Source organism: Oculina patagonica, chromosome 4 (assembly GCF_052425735.1).
Source record: "Oculina patagonica isolate OP01 chromosome 4, crgOcupat, whole genome shotgun sequence".
In the NCBI taxonomy this organism is placed as follows: Eukaryota; Metazoa; Cnidaria; class Anthozoa; order Scleractinia; family Oculinidae; genus Oculina; species Oculina patagonica.
In genome coordinates, this window is record NC_135761.1 from 54,622,522 (window position 1) to 54,641,458 (window position 18,937).

The following is an 18,937-nucleotide window of genomic DNA, read 5'->3' on the forward strand; positions in this document are numbered from 1 at the left end:
TTATGGATACCTGGGCACCAGTGTCCCATAACAAGTCACATTCACAGTCATTGAGCAAGCACTTTACCATACACTTCTTACCAACAAGGCCAATAACTTTAGCATGTTCACTTGGAGTTAAATGGCTAACACAGGCTGGGTCTACAAAATCTTTAAACTTACGTGTACTTGCCTCAGAGAGGTGACTTATTGCTTGGCACAACACCTTGTGATCAGACCAGTGTCCTTTCTGACATTCTGTGGAACAATACCATACACTTTGACACTGACTACATCTTTTAAGCTGTCCATGCTCGACTTCAGTTTTACAGCAGTTGTTACATTGGTGAGACTTTGGTGGATTTACGACTGTTTCCCGTCTCGCGGAACCAGTCGATTCCTGTTTAACGGCTCCCTGCATCCTCTTGCAAAATGAGAGTGGCTCCCACACTTAAAACAGTGATTGCAATACTCCTTCTTGTTTTCAAGGCAGCTTGAACACAAAGGTGGTCTTCTTCTCTCCGGCCACTTCCCAGGGGGTACACTTTGGTCGGTGCTCTTCTTTCTGACCTCACTTTTCAATGCCTCAACTTCTGACTTGATTGCACTGATAGCTGCTAGAAGATCATTCTGAGGGGTGCTTTTCTTGTTTTCTTCCTTTCCTTTAGGTGAGTCATCAGATACTGTAGACACTGATAATGCTGGTGGTTTGGTCTTGCTATTGTTCCTTAGCTTCTTGTCCCTCTCCTTTTCTGCTGAGGTTGCCATACTCATCTGTTGCATTAACACTTCATCTGACACATTGGGGTCCTTTAGGAATGGGCGAATCTTAGCACGAATACTTTCATCCTGTAAACCAGTTTCTACTGTTCGAAGAAACAGACACTGTATGTGCCCAGAATCATACTGTAGGGATGTGTCATCATCTCCTTCACTACATGCAAACAGAATCTGCTGCCTCAGATCTAGGGCATTCATCAAAAACACTTGAGGTGATTCTTTTGAGCTCTGACATAATGATGCTAGTGTTTGATAGAGTTCTGATGTGTTTTTCGCACCATAGTGGCTACGAAGAATCTTCTTTAAACGTTCCAATGTTAAGTCTTTGTAAGTTTCCAGATAACTCCTAAGCACCATCCCAGGTGTGATTGAACGAATCACACCATCAACAATTTCATCTTCGGCATAACCCTGGGCCAACCCTGTCTGAATCTGACGTGCAAGTGAAGAGAAGCTAATCTTATCTTTTTGTTCCGGCTCCCCAATTTGACCACTGATCTTAAACTGTCTACGTAAAGCGCTGGTCGCCAACAGTTTTTGAACTGAGTCTTCCTTTGCTACACTGGGAGGTTTGGAAACACTTGGAACAAACTTGCCACTCTTACCTTCGTCCTTGATGCCAGAAGGTTTTTCTGTCAACAACTTTTTCACATCTTCAAGGTATGGCACAACTTCGGCTTCTTTCAACTTGCCAATTCCTTCCTCGAGTTGCTGAACGATAAATTTCGCCACGAATAGTTTGCTCTTCCCTTCAATTTCGACTTTAAAGAACTCCGCAATTCGCTCGAGTGAACTCCAATCCGCGGCATAAATGTTAGACTGTATTTCAAGTTGAAGGTCTTCGGCCATAGTGTGTCCTTCGTTCTTCTCAACACGGGTTGACAAATATGGCGGGCAACTTACAAAGCACGTGGTCGCGAAGAAAAACACAGATAAGCTCAACAAGCAGCTATTTCAAAAAGAAATAGTGTTTCGTTTCCAGATTGCTGAAGGGTGAGAATAGCGTAATGTTTAAGGAGAGGTGGATTTGGGGTTTATTTTAATTTGGAGTCCTAGTGTATGTTAAATTTGCTGAATTTGTGCGCGAGTGAAAAATAAAAAAAACTTCATATTCAGTAGTAACTTCCCATTTAACGCCTACTGTCCATTTTATGTGAAGGAGGCATAAACTCAGACCTGCTACAGTTTGGCAGAGTTCAAGTAACACATTAATATTTCTCCTTATAGAAATAGTATGTGTCTTTCTCTCCAAATAAAGTTAAATAAAGGGAGCTTGCCTTCACCAACACTTTTTTTATTAATGAAAAAATAACTACAGAAAATAATATATGATAAGTAATGAAACATTTATCCAACCGGTATTCTGGAAGGTCATGGGTTCGACTCCCGTTGGGGAACTCAGAAAATCTTTTTTCCGAGGATTTGACTTGCGACCACTTCTCCACTTATTTTCAGAAAAAAATATGTTCCTACCAATACAATCGTCTATGAAATTATTACTGGGTACCTTTTGACAAAAATCTTGATTTATATACATCTCTAAATTGATCACATGCCCCAAGCATATGCTCAAATCAGATAAATGCCAACTGAAATTCTAGACAAACCAAAACCCTAGTCGACAAGAACAGAGATAAGCACAAATACACTGTTTCGAAGCCATTTCTTCCAAAAAAATGCGTGTAGTCACTTAACTTCAGTGCAACAGCCTTGATTTACGATTCGCATTTTTGGCGATGCCGTGGAGTTTTGATCAGACCGCGATGGCTTTGTCAGTAATGCAAAGAATGTTTATATTGTTAATTTCATCTCAGAAAACTTATCCAGCAGTCGCGGTAGTTAATCTTGAGCTTTACATCAAGGAGATAAATGTTGTTCGACATGGCAGTTGCACAGCTTGCTATACGAAACTGTCCATACGAAATTTGATGTTTTAACAGAACTTGACTGTCTTCCTTCAGTTCCTTTTCGTTATGAACTTTTCGTGCCGACTCGAATGTTTTCGAGATTCACGTGACACTGATCACGCAACTCCGGATACGTCCACGCGAGAACCCACGCAATTTTGCGTGTATTCGCGCGGCTTGTGACGTCGAAGATGCCGTAAATTTTCCTATACACTTTTATACATTAATCTGTTACATGAATTGAAAAACTTTGTAACTCTCCTGCACATAATGCCCTTCTCTTCAATCAACTTGCCCGATTTCGGGGCACGCTAGCCCTTCCGTGCGAGCAAACACGGCGGATATGCCATGTCATCACGCTTTTGTTTGCGTTGCAAACACTCTGATTGGTGGAATTTTTCTTCCGTTTTAGAAAATCGCTAGAATGTTTACTTTACAATTAAACGCTAAAAGAGCTAACTCTAATTTTTTCCAATACATCGTTTTAATCATACCTAAAACCATTGCAGTCGTCGGATATTTGTATTTGTAAGGAATCTCAATATTTTTTGGTCATGCTTAGGATTATCTTTCCGATATTTGAAGAACGTGCTTTTACGAAGTTAATTGCCTTCGGTCAAACTTATTTACTTTGTGGTTGCGAGCGTTCTCCTGATTGGATAGTAGCCTCCACTGTGTAAATAGTTCACATCGAATCCAAAATAATACCGTATCGTTTCTGAGGAAACGAAACAAAAACATACCAAAATCGTTCGCCACAAGTGGCTCCTACAGTCCTTCATTGTCCTTGAGTTTTAGGTCCTGGCGGGGTCGCCAATTTTGTTAGTCCACACGCCCAACAAGCGACAAACAGGAACATCTAACTTTAATACGCACTCGAAGCGTTTCACGCCATCTTAGATTAACAACCTTCTTCGCCTAGTGCCAGTCCCCTATCGTTCTATATATAACTAGTTCCAGTTCTCTACATAGGCAAGTCTAAACTGACCGTTTCACAATCTATTGCGATTCATGATATCGCCTCCGCTAATGTGTTCACGGCAGCTAAAAATAAACTTCTTTATGCATTTAACTATTGATTTAACTAATACATACGCTTTTGACCTTGAAGTGCACATGTCAAACATTTTCCGGCAAGAGTCCTTAAATGGATTTCGCTCATACTCTTACCATGGATAGGCCTTAATATGAAATAAATTACAGTATACTTTGTTTGGCTAAATATCGATTTGTTTTCGAGAAAATCGATAATTCTAAAATCCAGCAGAATTGACGCTTTCGGAGCTCAAAATTTATGCCGAGTTCGACACACTTTTGATTTAATTCAAAATAGGTAAAACTTATCGCATTATTTAAGTATGTGCGAAGCGAAATAAATGGCCGAGAATTTGGTATTAGACAGATAAATGATTGTTCTTTTCGATACTAAAAGGATTTTCTGGGGAAATGATTTAGTGCGATGCTTTCAGATCTCAAAGTTGCTTAAAATTCGTTAATTTAACCGACCGTGACATTGTCGATCTCATCAACTTTATGTAAACATTCCACGCAAAGGTTAATTTTCCCCATGTGAACTTCAACTGAGTAAAATAAAAACATAGTCTTGCTTACCTTGGTGTTCGCTGATACATTGTAAATCCTGTTTTCCTCATTTAAGACAAAACCTAAGCCCTCGGCGAAGCTGGTTACCGATTTTCTTGACGCGCCATTCTCGGTAACTGATTTCCACGTCTTGAAGTGACAGTTCTTTTCAATGCATTCTTGAAAACAGTCCAGTCTTAACTGATCAATGTAAACAGGGGTACGAAGTACTTTGCTTTAAATCAACTTGAAACTTAGCAGCAGTGCTAGTGGTAGATAAATCGATTCGGCCGGCGAATCTTCATTTCGAAAACCGCCATTCGAGATTTGTCGTTCCTTTGTCCTGCGGTATGCAGATAATTTATTTCACACTTGAGTAACTTCCGGCACATGAAATCGACAACCACCGTGACCAGATGGCACCCTGCGTTTTGGTATAGTTAAGTATTGGTTGAGGCACTATATTATTGCTATATTAATATAAGCTCTAAATGAAAAACTTTTGGGCTGAACATGTAATTAAGTTTCACTTCAGGTAGCAACCGTTTGAGAAAGTTGCTAAGTGGTTGCATGACAGCGCTTTCAACTTCCGGGTCGAAAGTTCTTCTGTTGCGTTGTTTCGCTTTATTTTAATATATTTTTTGTTCTTACCGGCTTTGTCCAAGTTCTTGATTAGGTCAAGGATCCGTCTTCCGTGAATGTCAAAAAATATATATATTCTGTTGGGGTCCGGCGTGAACAAGGGAAAGTGCCCCCCGCCAGAGCTTGCAGGGAAGGACGAGCGCCTTGCCCGTCAGGGGACCCAAATGTATTAAAAGTATGAAGAATACGTAAAACTGATAAAAGAAAATTATCCTATTATAGGTGAAAAATACCGACAACTGGAAGAAAAAAGATTATGCTGGGAGCTCATTAAAATGGAAATAAGAGGCCTTACCATTGCTTACTCGAAGAACAAGGCTAAAAAGCAACGCAAAAGCGAATCAGACATTCAAATCCGTCTAGAAGAGCTAGACAAACAGATTGCCGATAGCACCGACTCAGCGCTTACGAACAATGCACTAACCGAAAAGGAAATCTTAAAACAAAATTTTCAACTTTTCTACGAGAGAAAAGCGAACGGTTTAATACTGCGTTCCAAAGCAAGATGGACCGAAAAAGGTGAAAAACCAACCAAGTATATATTTCTTCAATTTGGAAAAGAGAAATTACATCAGAAAAAAGATATCAGAATTAGAACTTTCGGACGGGAAACCTTCATGTAAGGAGGATGAAATATTGAAGGAAATCGAAAGTTTTTATGAAAAACTGTACACATCCAAAGGGAACATTGATGGCAATCGGTTCGAAAATTTCGTTCGAAACTTAGAATTACCTAAGCTGCGAGATTTAGACAAAGAGGAGCTAGAGGGTGAAATTACCATGGATGAATGCAAAGAAGTTCTGAAGTCGTTTTCTAGCGGAAAATCGCCAGGAGAGGATGGTTTTACCTGGGAATTTTACAATTGTTTCTTTGAATTATTGGGCGAAGATTTAATCAATTGCTACAATGCAGCATATAAAACGGGCGAAATGTCAATCTCCCAGCGTAGAGGTACCATCACTCTTATACCAAAAGAAGACTCAAATTTACTTAATCTCGCAAATTGGAGGCCGATCACTCTATTAAATTTGGACTATAAAATCGCGTCAAAAGCCATAGCTAAAAGAATAGAAAAAGTACTGACACTTCTCGTCAATCCAGATCAAACTGGATTTATAAAAGGAAGATACATCGGTCAAAATGTCAGACTGCTTAACGACATCTTAGAGCAAACAGAATCCCAGAACATCCCTGGGATACTCCTCCAATTAGATTTCCGTAAGGCATTCGACACCACTGAATGGGAATTCATCCAGAAGACGCTAGCTCTTTTTAACTTCGGTGAGAGTATCCAACGATGGATCTCTACTTTTTACACTAATCCGGAGAGCTCTGTTTTAAACAACGGATTTTGCACCAATTCCTTTAAACTGTCAAGAGGAGTGAGGCAAGGTTGTCCCCTGTCTCCTTATTTATTTATTTTGTCGGTGGAATTATTGGCATGCAAAATAAGACAAGACAAAGAAATAGAGGGGATTCGAATCTTCAAAAAAGAAATCAAAATAAGCCAGTTCGCCAACGACACCTCACTATTATGCAGTTCCTGCAAATCGGTTCAAAGAGCGATTGAAGTGCTAAATGACTTCGGTGACGTTTCCGGTCTGAGACTGAACCCAACTAAAACTAAAGCTTTGTGGTTGGGGCCATAGACAGACATCGACGATGAGCCTTTTGAATTCCAGTGGCCAAAAGATCCAATTAGAGCGTTAGGAATATTTATATCTTACCATCAAAAACGAAACGAGAAAAAGAATTTTAAAGCGAAAATCGACAAGTTAAGTACTATTTTCGATCTCTGGCAGTCCAGGAGTCTTACTTTATTCGGCAGAAGTCTTATATCTAAAAGTCTCGGAATTTCACAACTGGTGCACTCCATTTCGATTCTTGACACACCCCCTGAATGTATCAAAGATATTAACTCTCTTATCTTTAGGTTTATTTGGAAAAAAAAGCAAGATAAAATAAAACGTAAAGTAATGGCCCTCGACTATAAGAATGGAGGTCTGCGTGCACCCAGTATTGAGGTTATGGTCAAATCACTTAAACTAGCATGGATCTCAAGACTGTTAAAAAATGAGCAATCAGGCGACGAATCCTGGAAGGTGACCCCTAACTACTTCTTGAACAAATATGGCGGTCTTAACTTTTTGTTAAGATGCAACTACAATGAAAAATTTCTGAAAGGTACCACGTTACCACTATTTTATAGGTCTATTCTGCAGTATTTTTTGGAACTTAAAGCAGTCCACAAATGTATGAACGGGCAAGAACTAGTATTATTCAACAACAAAGACATTTTAATTGGAAACCAAACCATATTTTACAAAGACTGGTTCCAAAAAGAAATTTTTCTCATACAAGATCTTTTAAAAGAAAATGGCAAATTTTTTACTTATCCGGAATTTGTCCGAAGATACGAGCTTAAATGCAATTTTCTAACTTATATGCAAGTTGTCTCAGCAATCCCAAAACATTTAGTCAAAAAGGCAAGGGAAAAACCTCTAGACAAGAGCACCTTTCTAGCCGTAGATGCTTTCCAACTCTCGCCCAATACTGTAATAGACCTACTCAAAATGAAAAACAAAGATTATTACTGGCTCCTAATTAACAAAGACAATCAAGAGATAAAAGCTGAAGTGAAATGGTCTCGAGACTTACATTCGGAAGAATTTAGACTAGATGATCTCTTCAGCCGTGTTAAAAATGTTTGCAAAGAAAACAAATTGAGAGAATTTTATTTTAAACTTATTCATAGAATAGTGGTGACCAAAAAAGAGCTTTTTTTCTTCGGTATAGAAGACGACATGTTTTGTTTATTTTGTCAAGAACCTGACTCAATAAGTCACACTTTCTTAAATTGCCGCTGGTCAATTCAGTTCTATTCGGAGGTTATCAAGTGGTTTAACAAAGAAAATGACACCACCTTCTCGCCAAGCCCCGTAGAAATACTGTTCGGGAAAAAATCAAGCAATTGCCCTCAAGGCTCGTTTAAATTGTTAAGGAAATTTAATTATACACTCCTGTTCGCCAAATACTATCTATATACACAAAAACTACTCAAAAAAGAAATAAACACGAAAGAGTATATTAGGAAACTCACTTTTAAATATCAAATTGAAAAGCTATTTTGAACAGTTATCGACGCTGTTCTCCAGCCCTCCCCACTACTCTTACTGTTAGTCATAAGAAGAATACTGTGTGGTAAACACTCCCTTTTTGTCTTTCTTTAATTTTTATGTATGTATTCTTATTTTAGTGACGTAGGTTGATACTTTAAGCTACCTCTTAGAACGCAGTAATTTTTGCATTAGAATTTTAAAAACATTGTCAATAAATCAATGGTTGTAAAAAAAAATAAAAAATAAAAATAAATAAATAAATAAATAAATACTGTAAATACTAGTGTTAACCGCTGCTGTTAATGTAATTCCGCTCCAAGTATATAGTTTTATCTTATGTAATTATGCATCGACGCCAGATACCGCTAGTAATGTATTAAGTAATTCTACTGTAAATAATGTCACTGTATTGTATTTTAACAACCATGTTGTCTTGTAATTTAAGAAGTATTGTTACCGTATTTCTAGGTTTTTTTTTTCTTTGTTTTCTCTTTGTGTGTACTGAAATGAATAATAAAAAATAAAAAATAAAAAAAAAATAAAAAATTTTGTTTTTTACCTGTTTTCCGGTGTGTTTTTGAGTTGATTTGGAAGCTATTAGGGGAAAGAAGGTCTAAGTTTTAAATATTATCCGCAGTCAGTTCCTTCGTAAATACGACGGTTGTAATTATAATACGACTCAAGTTTCCAAACAACAAGTGATATAAAGTAATAACTTTATAATCACCTTAATTCTCAATTCCCTAGGCTAACTTCATTAGGAGGGAGTTGTGGAAGCTGGGGTACTCCCCAAAAACGGCTCTGTGCCGTCCAACGAGGTCGTGATCTTGGGTTCCCGATCTAGAACGGGATTTTCAATAATAGACAATGTCTAGAACGAGGTATGGTACTTTGAACACACAAAAGTTTCAAATTATCAGCAGCCAAAACGGGGTGACTTGTTTCTAGAACGCGGCATCTTTTGAATGCAAGTTCTTTCTAACTGAACGGTGTGCTACTTTGCAGACCCTCAATATTAAAAAGACTCAGTTAGTGATATTCAAATCAAAAAACAAAAAACTTAAACAACAAGTCAATATTAGATTAGATGACTCATATATTAAGCAGGTAGAATCAGCCAAATTTCTACTGAGGAGTACGTACAGATGAAAATCTTGACTGGAAGCAACAAATAAAGTCACACTTCCAACAAAATTGCCAAAACAATTGGTATATTATGCAGAGCAAGACATTATTTACCCCGTGTTGTTATGCGTAGTTTATATTATGCATTGATTTATCCATATCTAAGTTATGGTAACATCGCGTGGGGAAATACATACTTATCAAGATTACAACCAGTAAGAAGATTACATAAGAAAATTATAAGGATAATAACTTTTTCAAATTTTACAGACCATACCAGTCCTCTTTTTAAAGAATTATCAATTTTAACCCTAGAAGAGATAAACAATGAGGCCATTGCTTTGTTTATGTTTCGTTACTTTAATAATATGCTACCAATATCTTTCTATAATTTTTTTCAAGTAAACAAGGACATTCACAAATACAACACACGATCATCCTCCAACGTTCACAAAATCCAAGCGCGTACTGACTACCAAATACACTCAGCAAAATTTAAGGGAATATCAGTATGGAATAATCTCCCATCAGCAATCAAAGAAATTAAACAACTACCTTATTCAGGAAAAAGATTAAAACACATCTTCTCAAACAGACAAACGAAGACTTTAGTGAGTATCACTAAATAAAATTAAATAATCAACATTCTATATGCTACATACTGTATCCTACCTGTCACAGCCATGTATATCTAATTTGTTACAATTGTAAACTTGCACAGGGGCTCTCCTCGTAAAGCCCTCAAGGGTTTGCTGAGAACTCCTGCCCAAGTATATTTAAATTTTATGACAATTCTTATAATACACATAAAAGGGCAAATAAATGGTTGATTGATTGATTGATTGATTGATTGATTCGTTCCGCTTAATGATACAAGGACACGGTATAGGAAAATCAAACAAAACAGTGAGTACTCGTCGTAACTTAGCAGAACTTATTCACGATTAGCAAAACGTTGTTAGAAATGATGGGCAAAAGGAGGATTGAAAAAATTAAATTAAATTCATAATTTATTATAAAATTTAATTACGCAACAGTTTGCGGGGGTGGAGAACCTTTTGCAGTTCACATAACACGAACGATGACGCCCGCGAAGTCGGTCACTGAGTCCAAAAAATACATGCTATTGTTGTTTCTCAAGTTTGAAGAAGCAAACTTAAACAATTTTTTGAAACGAAAACTTCGCCTAGATTCCCTCTATTTCTCTCAGAACACGCCGATGTTATCGGAGCCTCGTGGGGGTACATTAATTTGCATTCTATTTTTTAAACCTCGCGCGTTGGAAAGGGTACAGGGCCACAGGGCTGCAGCAGATTGCGGTGTACGGAAGGCGCGTAATGCAGATGGATAGAATAGTACCTTAAAAAGCCAAGAATTCAAGCTAACGTATTTCACTTTAGTTTTTTGAGACACAAAGTTGCTAAGCATGATCAACTCCACTTCAACAACGACGAGCAATTTTTAGGAAAGGTTTTATGTGAAAATTTTTATTTGCTCATGTAGACGAGGAAAATTGGCAAAGTTTAATCAGGAGCTGGCGTGTTAGCTTTTTTGTGGCAAATACGAGTTGCCACATATGAAAAATTGCTCGTGTAGACGAGTCCTCACATAAAGTGTGGCAAATATTGCGACAGCATATGTGGTTCCTTATCCCCCACTGAGCACTGTGCGCGCCTTGTTTGTGTGTATCTCAGCTATCCAAGGGCATTACTGGTGCACTTAACTTTGAACTGTTGACAAATAGTTGTTGTGATATCTGCACTTTTAAATATGTTTGTCACAAAAAATTGCTCGTGTAAAACTGGCCTTTAACTTTTGTAAGCACTAAGTTTTTTATTCAAATTGACTCCTGGGTTATTCACAGGAAAAATTGTTTGTACCAACAGGTATCTTACAACTGCGACAAAGGCAACGGCTTGAAAAAGACTCGCATTTGCGAAGGTAAGAAAGAGTCAATCATTCGTCCAAAAGGAAGCGAGATTGATGTCGTGAACGCAAACTACGGTCGTTTGAAGGGAAGCCATGTCTGTGGTTTCTTTGTCTTGACAGCACATTGTAAGTCCGAGGCTAAGTCCTTGGAAATTGTGAAGCGGGACTGTCAAGGAAAACGTAGCTGCGTGCTCAAGGCCAACAATGGCAAGTTTGGGGATCCTTGTTTCCTTACCCAGAAATATCTGGAGGTTAGTGGAAGTAGTGTTAAATAATTTCGTATCCACTTAAAATAAGCTGTACTTGCTATGATTTGTATTTTGCTGGAGATTCACAGTGTGCCAGAGAGCTAGGGTCACTTCTACGGAAAATATGATCTGAAGAGGCTTTTGAGGTAGCTATTCATTCAAAGGAAATTTCCCATAAACTGAATGGAAAACTTGTACTGCTAGCGGCACTGTTATATCGAATTTCTTTGAATGAGCTGAATTATTATCTGTTATATCCAGGCTTTTAATATCTGAACTGAGAAACTACAGAAATCTGAACTTTAAACGCACACGTTTTATGGGTGTGATTGGAATTTCACGCTCTTCATCATGGTCGCTTAAATGCTGCTCATTATGGTCACTCACAATGCTTTTAATTAATTTATGTAATACCAAATATTTATTAAAAATTACGCTCGCCGAACTTATTCTCTCCGATAGTGTTAGGCCATAGCGCTACCCCGAAGAATTATTGGTTAACGTGAAAACCATCAAGCCATTAGGAGAGAGTATATTCATGCAACGATGTTATTCTCCAATCAACTGGGTGAGTTGAAACAAAGGGTTCATAAAGTAAAAACAAACTCTACACACAGTGGATCAAACTAGTTCGGTTGACTGAACAACAATCCTCCATGAAAAAAGTCTCTTGTGCAAAATGTTCACATCACTAAAAATTTTTCTTAGAGAAAGGCTCGTGTTTTCCTTTAAAAGATGATATTGTGATATCTTGAATGAACTTTATATTATGTTGTAAGGAAACAAGGCTGAACGAATTTTATTAATTCACTGAGTGAGAGTTGCCATCAATTTGGGTATGCGTTTAAACGAGAACACTTAAATCTACATAGAACCTTTTAACCTTAATTAAACAAAACGATATATTTGGTGAGAAAAATAAATACGATGATGCCATAGGCGTACGAGGCGGGGGGGGGGGGGGGGGGCGAGGGAGGCTGCAGCCCCCCCAGTGCCGAAATTTTTCGGGCAAAATGCTAAGAATTCGGGCAACAAGCCTTGAGAAAAAATAGAAAATAAGCGGACCAATTTCAACATTACAATCGAAACGAATTACGTCAACAGAAAAAGTATTGGAAGTATACCGAACTTTGTGGTTCAAAAGTCCAAATTCCTTATTCATCTGCTTTCGTTTCCTCTCGCAAATTGCTATAATCATGTTCGATTTTTGTCGCAAATTCTGCGTGACCCCTTTGTTTGATTCAGTTGTAATCAGCTTTTCCATAGCTTGAGCGTTTGCGCGCGGTGGATCCAGTGTAAGTCTGTAAGACCTTGAAACAAAGCTGCGATACGGTTACAAATGTGATGAAGCTAATGCTTTTGACTCAAATGGTAAGATCTCAGGGTTATCTCAAAACTTTCAACAGAATGTTTAACCTTTTCATCCCTGAATGTTTCACACGCTTTTTATAACTTTCAAGTGGGGGAAAAACAATGTAAATTGCCTTCCAAAAATACTTTAATTTTTGCTGAACTAGAATGAATAAATAAAATATTTCCGAAGAAAAAGGATTCAGTACATTGACACCTTCGGACAACGCCTTGAGATTAATTAAAGAACTATCGTTTCCTTTAAGCAAACAGGCAAGGTTTGTACACAACTATTTCAATAAACGGTTTGTCGTCCTTTTTATATTCCTCTTTATTAGGCTTTCCATCCATGCCATTTTTTTTTCGGGCAATAAGGTCTCCGCCCCCCTAGGTCCGAAGGTGCCCGTACGCCTATGGATGATGCGGCAATTACAAGTAAGGTACCTATGATAAAAAGGTCCCTTTTTCACATCAGTCTAAAACCTACAGGCTAGAAACTACAAAAATTGAAACTTCAGATATTACAAAAAGCAAATTTTCCATTCACAAGCAAATTTTAGGTTTCACCTTCACCTTGCCAAAGCTGTTCAACAACAACAAATAGGTCATTTCTGAGTAACCGTTTGCCTCTTTCAAAACGAGTCTATTACGAAACCATTCATATGAAAGTGAGTTTTACCTACAGGTCCATTTTCATGATAATCAAACCCATTTTCATTTGAATGGTTTCGCACGTAGACTCGTTTTGAAACAGAGGTAACTCTGGTTATTGTAAGCTAAATCGTATTTTGTTTTTGGCTGTTCTTGCAGGTTCATTACCGTTGCAAAGGTGGGAAAGGTGGTCAAGGTGGAGGACAAGTGGTGATAAATGTATCGTAATACGATGAGTTCAAGAAAGGACAGAAAAGGCATTTGAAAACTGCGATGTAGAACTAGAAATGGGATTCATTGTCAGGTGTTTTATTTACATGTAATGAATACCTAAGTGTTGTTGGTTACATCCTCCACCAGCACGTGCACAAGGCCTGATAAGAACATCAGTGCGGTCTGGTTTACTCGAGGAAGTTCTCCCAAACTCACCCTGGTATTCGCCGCATACAAAGCAGCGTTCTCTGGGTTATTCCCAGCTGAAAAAAAAAACGTGTCACTAGAAACAACTTCGTAAAGGATAAATCAGTTAAGAAAACAAGACCATTTTGCCTGCAAAATTCCTATTTGCGATTAGCCATTTTGTCTACAATGTACGTTCTCCATGTTATTAGAGCAATGCACCACACTTAAAAAGGTAACTGTGGGGCTAACCTGTAGAGTTATACGCTGGCAACCTGGTCCCAGGATTTCTCATAAGTAAACCCGCTGACCGGGGACTCACGTGGTCGGGCAAACGAGTCGGCCATGTGTTTCGAACGCTGCGAACGATTTGAGGGACTTAGCTAGTTATTTCTCGCCTTACGGGGTTTTTGTTAGTTTTTTCGCTTAATTAGCTAAGTTTACTTGTATTGTATTATGATTTTTGCGTTCTTGTTCGACTGTACAATGGTTCCTTCATCGATCGTTGACATTAAATTGAATTTTGTTCATCGAGAAGGCTATTTTTTCAAACCAACTAATTCCAAACTTCGATATGAAAAGGAATAGAATTCGTTGGTGAAAAAATCCACAAATTTCTTGGTATTATACGTTCCATCTCTTCAAGCTCGGCCATTCCAATCTTACTACCAGAAAGATCGTTGCGTCAAGATTGGGTCTTTTCTCGCCTTGACCATCATCTCCAAAAAGACCATGGGAACGAGCTTGACGGTTTGTAAAGTCTTACTTCATGTTCAATACATAAAGTACTGTTACCGCTGACTGCTGATTAACGCAGCTGCATTAATATAATATAATTATTTAAGATTTGTATGGCGCAAATTAACATATAAATATGATCAAATGCGCCTCACACGCACAAAAAAATTGAATCAATACTTAGAATAAAAATAATTCTCTTACATCAAGTTAGGGGATATGTCATGGGAAAGTGTGCAACGTCAACAGCTTTTGCTGGAACGATATTCTTCGGCCCGGTCGGCCAAAGTTACTAACAGTTAACTGTATGGAACAACAGATCCCCGGTTTAACGAACCCCAGTTATAAAGAAAACATTTTCCAAGCTTCTTGGCGCTAATAATGCTTTGTACTATCGGGTAGTCATAATCTGGGTTTAGTATAATTTTTTAAAACGCACTCCGGGAAAGTGGAATACCATTTTTTATTATATAACCGCGAGTGTTTTACAGGAAAATAGACCACTCGTAAAATTCATACGAAACTGCATCCGGGAATGTAGTGGCGTATTTCCCATATCCTCACCACAGGCGTCCCAAACTCAGCGGTCGCAATGTTTGATTTCCAACTGTGCCGAAGTCTAAAAGACGGGAACAAGGTGCGCAGGAAATCTGAAAGCTCCAGTAGTGATGCATAAAACTTATTACTCTTAGCGATTTTTACTTTTTATTACTTTTAATGCAAATTTTTAATTTTAAGATTTATTCAGCTAATTTTAACAAAATTTTTATTGATTTTATTATATATATATATATTTTTTAAACATTTGTAAAGCGCCTAGAGCAGGCCTGGATAGGCGCTATAAAAATATATTTATTATTATTATTATTATTATTATAAATCGTTCGATTTGGAGCGGAAAGGATGAAATTTTTTTCAAGCCGACCAGACGAGGATAAAAATGAACTTTTCTTCTTTACGTCGGAGGGGAAAATCAAGCCGCGGATTCGAATTTTGGCGAGAAAACGGCCTCGCAGCACGGCTCGTTCGAAATGGCTCTGTCCAGCCTTGACTTCGTCTTATGAAGGCTACGATAAAAACCTCAAACCCCCCCCCAAAACGATGAAATAGCCCAAAAGGACAACAGAAATCAAGAAAGGTGAGTATATTTTCTTTATTTTATTGAAAAGAAGGTAAAATTTTATTTCGTCGAGTGCTTTTATTCCACGTTATTTAAACTCCATACAAAGTCTTATAGAGTCCTCAAATCTCCAACGGCCTAAATTGTAACACAACACCGCGCACTTCAAGCAGTCACGTCCCACTCGATGCGCTTAATTAAATCACTCATATGCTTACATAAATCATTCATACGCTCGCATAAATCATTCATACGCTTGCATAAATCGTTTATTCGATCGATTTCTCGAATCGTGAGTTTGGGACGCCTGTGTCCTCACTAGTGAGGATATCGATGACGTCATTTCCCGCCTTTGCACGGTTGTTTGTGCAAGGCTGCCAAACGCCGGTTCGAAAATGGCGAGCTATCGAGACGTCTATCGATTCGTAAAGTTCACTGAAACCAAATGCTTTACTGAGGAGAAGGAAAATGCTAACACGAAGAAGAAAACTTCAAATGACTTGAAATTATAAGAACTTCTAGCTTGTGGAGACGAAGAGAGGGAAAATCAAGAAATTCCAGCTGCCGAACTGCAAGACTTCGCGATCAGAAATCAGAAAAGCGGTGAGTTTGAGCAAAAACAGATTTTTAAAATGGCGAATTATATTATCAGTGACAGTGATGAAAGCTAATAAACAGTTTTACATTCACGTTATTCATCTTTTGAGAGCTTCAGTTCGCGAAATTTTGTCTTTCAGATAAGCAATTTGCTCAATTGTTACATAAGCCGTCGCTCGTGTTTAACCTTTTGATGAATAAAAATGTTTAAACTTTTACTTCATGCATGTTTTTTGTCTATATAATAAAAAGAAAATTACACGGGGGCTTGAAGATATGAATTTTATTATCTCGTGGTAAAAGCAATATTTTACTCATTCGCTGCGCTCATTCGTAAAATATTGCTTTACCACTCGAAAATAAAATTCATATCTTCGCGCCACCGTGTAATATCCTCTATATCCACGAAAATATCTCACAAGCGCTCATTTTTGGATGGCCATAACATGAGGGCGCATTTGGTGAACTTTCGGCGCCCGCGAAAACAAGGGTAGGGGAATTTGAAGTTTCTAACTCATTCAGTCTACCAGCAGCCTAAATTTGAACCATCAAGTAGAGGGTTTTCAGTAAAATGTATAGAAAAAGAATATAGAAAGTTAGGGTAGAGCATTATTGGGGAAAGCAAGGACAGCGGGGGTGTAGTGACGTTATTTTCAAGGGGGATTTCTGTTTATAACTGAGGTGGTGGGGTGAGGGTAGTATGTCTCTAATTTGTTAATATTAACGTTGGTAAACGTTTTGTAATCCCCAAAACGAAGTGACGGAACTTCGTCAAAACAGCAACAGACTTGTTTAAATATATCAGATCTACAAGCAGGATAGTGAAATTTAATCAAGTTTAACAAAACCGAAATGTATGCATTTCTTGAAGTAAGCGGAGGCAGATATTTGCTTTTCGCTATCTTGCTACGCGTACCACCCTCGCCGTATCACTCGGTCCAAAGGCTGGATTCGTTCATACGTTCAAAAGAGGCTTCATTCTGCCAAATGGCAGTAAATATTTTTATAAACAGTAAAAATGCCTCACAGATACAGAAAATAAAACAAACCAACCAGAACTCGTCATAATGTGATAAAAACTTGTTAATAATTGCCAGAAATCATCAGTAGCATGAAATGTCGTTACGCGACAGTTTGCGGGGACAGAGAACGAGATGCAATTTACATCAACAAATTATGCTGCCTTCGTAGGCGGCTCAAGTAGTCCAGAAGATACACCATTGCAACTGCGATTTCCTGAGTGTAAAATAAGATTTTTTTTACACGGTTTGCTATCCAAGCTAAAGAATTAAAACTCTTTTGCAGCTAAAAAGAAACTGAATTAGCGAGTAACTCTTACATGGTATATGATAAGTATACTATTTACAATTAATAATCTATCAAAAAATGACTACGAATAATATTATTTACGAAAAATAGCGAAATGTAAAAAAGCTTTCAGCTCTTTTTGTCCTACATGTTATGGCATTATTATACAGGTAAAACCTTGGCGCTTTCTGCCTTTCTACCATTATGTTTCTCAAAGTACATACAAAGACGTGAACTGGTCACTTAGTAACTGCTCGTTGTACAATATTATTATGCCACCTCCGCTTATGTGTTAGAGGTAACTAGCCATGCCGCCCCGATTAAAAAGGTTAATCCAGAAAAAGGCATGCAACTGCACTTTCTGGAGTTGGGAGATATTTTTCGTTAAAAGTGTTTGTTACACGATTTTAAGTACGTTTGTTAAAGCACAACAAGTCACGTGTACTGTTCACACTTAGTTATGGAGTGACTGTGTTAGAAAATCATAATAAATTATAATACCGCCTCCGTTTTGTGTTGGCGGTAACTAACCATCGTGCCCCCGCTTTGAAAATGGCTTACTTAGAAGTGCACGCAATCACGGTTTTCCGTGAGTTTGAAGAGTTTTTATACGTGCAGCACGGTTTGTTTTTGTACACCAGTTGAAAAATGTTTTTCTTCCACGTGTACTGGTCCCACGTGACTTTCTGATTCACAATGTGTTACGAAACATTATGTCACACGAAGCAACACGTTGCATCAACTTGTCGCCGCAACATGTTGCAGCGACTTGGCGCCTAGTGTGTCCCGACCTTTATACCACCTAGCTCAGCTTACGGGGAACTTTATTCAACCATTTGATTTAACTGATACTTACGCTTCTGAGGAACCAACATTGCCAGCCCACCAATACTATCTACGCTCGTTTTTATTCTTCCCTTTATCAAATGTTCTTTTTTCTACTTTTCCTACAATACATTTTTGTGAAAACGTGTAGAATATTCTCTTTCACTTACAGGGACTTTCAGGCAGCTTTATAACTGTTTTAATGCATCAGTTCTACTTTTAAATGGTAAAATTTTATAGAGTTTGACAAAACCTGTGTTCTCTGCATTTGGAAATGAGTGTGGACGGGGTTTCAAAAATTTAAAATTCGTTAAATTCGTCCAAAATGCATTAGGCTAAATGGCAGTAGATTCGGTAAGATGAAGTAAATCAAACCAAAGAACCAGAACTCGTCGTAAAGCCTGGTTCTCATATAATCGCCTTGATCGTTTCTATGGCATCGATCGTTTGCAAATACTGAGACGATCGTAGGCGATCGAAGCGATTGAAAGCGATCGGGGTTCCCATATGATCGTTCCAAACGCCTGGTATGAGAGAAGACCTACGGAAAACAATCATTTTCGCCCTAGATCCAACACAATGGCAGCCTTCAGCAAAACTCATTGCGTATTATCTCCTCAGTTATGGAGTTTTACGCC

The 18,937-nt window shown here is 38.1% G+C and overlaps 1 pseudogene; it reads left to right on the forward strand.

The window, feature by feature from the left end:
• The first annotated feature begins 6,866 nt into the window (after positions 1-6,866).
• Positions 6,867-13,540, forward strand: LOC144648587 (L-rhamnose-binding lectin ELEL-1 pseudogene; annotated as a pseudogene).
• Positions 13,541-18,937: the final 5,397 nt, after the last annotated feature.